The 5118-nt window shown below is 44.5% G+C and overlaps 1 pseudogene; it reads right to left on the bottom strand.

Annotated features, from left to right (window-relative positions):
• Window positions 1-4572: 4572 nt before the first annotated feature.
• LOC136316944 (ferritin heavy chain pseudogene) lies at window positions 4573-5118 on the bottom strand (annotated as a pseudogene).

Raw genomic sequence — 5118 nt, 5'->3', positions numbered from 1 at the left:
TATAAAGTTAAATTTAGTATTATCAGTAGTCATAATATGGTCCTTTTGCCCATTTTTGTGCCTTATTTCATACCTCTTTATGACAAAACATCAATATATATGGTAGGAATCAAAGTGAGACTTTTATTCTTTTCCTCATCCATCTTTGAGGAGCCAAAAGTCATTTAAGATAAAAGAGAAGGATCAGGCAACCTGGATTTGGGAGAATAAGCAAAAACATGTTCTAGGGGGTATTTTAACAGTTAGTAGTTGAGACCAAAATGGGAGGATTCGAACAGAATGTTGTCACAGTTCTCACTTTCCAGCCTGAGCTTGTGTCAACATAGACAAAACTCTTCTTTCCTTGAGTCCTGGTTATACCTGAGAACCAAAGAAGCTACAAAAGGTTTTGGGTTTTTTTTTGCCTTCTCAATATGCAAGGTGCCATAATTGGCTAAAATGCGGGAGACTTCCATTAGCAATGTACAGACATGCAATATTTTACCCAAAGCATAAACCACACAAGGAAACTTAAAAGTGACTGGAGGATGATGATAAAAGTAGTGATGATGATGATGAATACAATATGGCTAACACAAGTGTTTATACTGTGCCAAACATTGTCCTAAGCAATTTAAATACATCATCTTATTTAATCTTCACAGTAACCAATTGTGTTGACACTTTTATTATTCTTTAAAAAATTTTATTTATTGGCCCTGGCCGGTTGGCTCAGTGGTAGAGCGTCGGCCTGGCGTGTAGAAGTCCCGGGTTCGATTCCCGGCCAGGGCACACAGGAGAAGCGCCCATTTGCTTCTCCACCCCTACCCCTCTCCTTCCTCTCTGTCTCTCTCTTCCCCTCCCGCAGCCGACGCTCCATTGGAGCAAAGATGGCCCAGGCGCTGGGGATGGCCCCTTGGCCTCTGCCCCAGGTGCTAGAGTGGCTCTGGTCACGGCAGAGCGATGCCCCGGAGGGGCAGAGCATCGCCCCCTGGTGGGAAGAGCAAGAGCGTCGCCCCCTGGTGGGCATGCCGGGTGGATCCCAGTCGGGCGCATGCGGGAGTCTGACTGTCTCTCCCGGTTTCTAGCTTCAGAAAAATACAAAAAAATAAATAAATAAAATAAAAAATAAGTTAAAAATTTTTATTTATTCATTTTAGAGAGAAGAGAGATAAAGAGAGAAGGGGGGAGGAGCAACAAGCATCAATTCCCATATGTGCCTTGACCAGCCAAGCCCAGGGTTTCAAACTGGCGACCTCAGCATTCCAAGTCAATGTTTTATCCACTGTGCAACCACAGGTCAGCCTTATTATTCTTATTTTAAATGTGAGGAAACAAAAATTAAATAACTTACCCAGGCTCACCCAAGATGAGTGGCTAAGATGATATGTGACCCAAGCAATCTAAGTTTAATTAATCATTATATCAAACATCCTCTCCAAAATAGGAAAGGAAGAAGTATCCTCAGTGAACTAAGAGCCTGTGCTTCCTCATATCTAGGGGACAGGTGTGTGTGTGTGTGTGTGTGTGTGTGTGTGTGTATGTGTATATATATATATATATATATGATCTGAGACAAACTCAGAGAGAAGAGAGGACCTCAAAACAAGCTGTGAAAGAAATATATTGAAAATACCAAGTTTGACAGAGTAAAGAGATAATAAAATTTTCTGGAAACTGAACTGAAAATCCCATAATTCTCACTTTTTTTTTTGTATTTTTCTGAAGTTGGAAACGGGGAAGCAGTCAGACAGACTCCCGCATGTGCCCGACCGGGATCCACCTGGCATGCCCACCAAGGGGCGTTGCTCTGCCCATCTGGGGCGTCGCTCTGTTGTGACCAGAGCCATTCTAGCACCTGAGGCAGAGGCCACAGAGCCATCCCCAGCGCCCGGGCCATCTTTGCTCCAATGGAGCCTCCGCTGTGGGAGGGGAAGAGAGAGACAGAGAGGAAGGAGAGGGGGAGGGGTGGTGAAGCAGATGGGCGCTTCTTCTGTGTGCCCTGGCCAGGAATCAAACCCGAGACTCCTGCATGCCAGGCCGACGCTCTACCACTGAGCCAACCGGCCAGGGCCAATTCTCACTTTTAATGAAGTGTTAAAGCACAGTCATGGAGAAATGTGGAAAAAAATACTGTTTGTCTAAACTTGTTCATATTTTACTAACTAATTCAAAGCAATCTAATAGCATTAAAGAGACTCAAGCTACCCTTATGACTTTGGATATAGCATAGAAAATCTATAAATTTTTAACTTTGAATTTTATAAACTAAATGTGCCACAAAAGAAACAAAATATTTTGAGTATTTTTTTCCAGAACTAGACATTAGGATTAACATAGGTACAGATTTCATCTGGTCAAAAAAAGATCGGACTGAGAGAAGGGAAGAAGTTTTGAAAGGGCTAAAGAAAATAAAAACATAGAGAAACAGGTCTATCATTTCCTTGGTAAATCTTTTTTTACTGGGAAATAATTTCTTTCTACCCATAGCCATGAAGACAAGGTAATAGGCTAGCTCCTTTCCACATCAGACAAGGAGAAACCAGAGGCCATATTAAGGTTAAGAACTGGCTCATTTTTTAAAATTGAGTTTATTAGGGTGATACTTGTTAACAATTATACAGGCTTAATTTGAGATGAACTCTGAGCAGGCACAGGTAGCGACACTCTGGAATGAGGTCATGGTCAGGTGGGGCCAGCAGCCACTTGGCTGTTCCAACACTTCAACCTGCATTCTAATGTTAGCTTTCCTGGGCTTGAGGATCACTGGGCCACATTCTCTATACTGTCTTTCTGGTGAGTTTATCCAGTCCTATGACCTCAAAACATCTATAGGTGATGTCTCCCCTATATGTATTTCCAACCCTGACATCCCACCTGAACTCCAGATTCATTTTTCTGGCTTTGTGCATATTTCCACTTGGACATCTAATAGTCATCTCAGATTTAATAAGACCTGCTTTCTCCAACACTCATCTCCTCTTGCAAATGTCCCCAGATTAGTAAATAACACTACTATTTACCCAGGAATTCAATTACAAATACTAGAACCTAGATTATTTTCCCTATTTCCCACTCCTTACCTCTAGTCCATAAATAAATCTTGTCGGTTTACTTATACAGGGATTACTTATCTCATCGGCTCATCCAGTGCAGGTGGAATTTGTCTACATCTCTTCATCTCCTCATTTATCACTGATCCTCACTGTCTCTCACCTGGACCAGCTACAATAGGTCCTAACTGGTCTCGTAGTTACAACTTTCCCCCACCCTCTACATTCTTCAAAGCAGGAAGTCACTGACTAACTTTCAGGATTTATTCTACTTGATATTCAGTATCAAAAATTTGACCTTCAGCCTTGACCTTATATTTTTCAGCCCTTCTAATGAGGTAACTTGTGGGTTTTGTTATTTTGTCAACTATAATATCAGAAAAAGGTACAATTGAAGGAGAAAAGTGTATAAACACTTTATAAGAGCAATATAAATACATACACATCCGGCATGTTGACCATGGGAAGTCCATGCTGCATTTATGGAAAAGTTGGACTCAGGCTCATTTCCCATTATTACTATTGCCCAGGGTGAGCTTCTGAAAGAGGTATTGTACTATTCAGACTTCTAAGAATCCCACACAGAAGAAACAAACCTTAATATTTGAACAAATTAATGAGCTAAAATAAAATATTTCAGACAAAGTTAGAAGACTCTCTTTATTTTAATCCCTGCCCAATCCCATTTTTCAATTCTTCCTTAGAGGCAACCAGTATTATTAATTCCATACTACTTTTTTGTTATAGTTTTACCATGCACATGCACCCACATTCACCAGGGTCCCACCTCAGCCCACCCCCATATACCACATTTTTTTTTCCTGAAGTTGGAAACGAGGAGGCAGACAGACTCCCGCATGCGCCCGACCGGGATCCACCTGGCATGCCCACCAGGGGGCGATGCTCTGCCCATCTCGGGCGTTGCTCTGTTGCAACCGGAGCCACTCTAGCGCCTGAGGCAGAGGCCACAGAGCCATCCTCAGCACCCGGGCCATCTTTGCTCCAATGGAACCTTGACTGTGGGAGGGGAAGAGAGAGACAGAGAGGAAGGAGAGGGGGAGGGGTGGAGAAGCAGATGGGCGCTTCTCCTGTGTGCCCTGGCCAGGAATCGAACCCGGGACTCCTGCATGCTAGGCCGACGCACTACCGCTGAGCCAACTGGCCAGGGCCTACCACATTTTTTATAAAAGGAAGATTAATTCTGTGTCTTCCTGGGTCTCACGGTATACCTCCTCCCTCCATCCATGGTCATATGAAATATATCCTCCTTCCACCCATGTGGAGATCCCATGCTGCATGTGGTTGGGGTATGAGTGGGTAGAGATATCTGGATACCTGCTTTAGCACTTAAAAGGTGAGGGTTTTGTACATAAAAATCAAGGAAAGACCTTTATCTACTTAGGAACCAATAACTTTACTTAGGTAAAACTTGAACATAAAAACTTAAGTGAACGTGTTGCAAAGGCAATACTGCAACATGCATGCTGGGTACGGTGACCAGGCTAAGTCACTTCGTGGCTATCGGGAAGGCAGTGCAGACTCAGTTCTTGCTGTCACCCAGGGTGAGCTTGTCAAAGAGGTGCTCTGCCAGGCCGGATTCCGGGGCTCCCATCCTGCGCAGGTTGGTGATGTGGCCCCCCAATTCTTTGATGAACGTCACCTGTTCGTGCAGGTAGTGACGCTTCAGGAAGTTGCACAAGTGGGCATCCTGCTTCTCGCTGGCCAGCTGGTGCAGGTTCAGCAGGCTCTGGTTCACATTTTTCTGCAGGGACAGGGCGCTCTCCATGGCCCCCAAGCCACTCTGCCAGTTCTCTTGCTCCGGCCTCCTGATGTTGCGCAGGCGGATATTGCCTCCGCGTTGGTTCTGCAGCCACATTAGCTTCTCCGCGTTCTCCCTCTCCTTTTCAGACTGCTGAAGGAAGAACTGTTTGAAGTGCTTCAAGGCCACATCTTCCCGGTCAAAGTAGAAAGCCATGGAGAGAAACACATAGGAGGCATGGAATTCCAAGTTGATCTGGCTGTTAATGGCGGCCTCGCAGTCGGAGTGGTAGCTCTGGCGCACTTCCAAGTGCTCCGGGGTCGCCAT

This window comes from Saccopteryx bilineata, chromosome X, assembly GCF_036850765.1.
Source record: "Saccopteryx bilineata isolate mSacBil1 chromosome X, mSacBil1_pri_phased_curated, whole genome shotgun sequence".
NCBI classification, from domain to species: domain Eukaryota; kingdom Metazoa; phylum Chordata; class Mammalia; order Chiroptera; family Emballonuridae; genus Saccopteryx; species Saccopteryx bilineata.
This window is presented reverse-complemented; position numbering and strand designations above follow the sequence as displayed.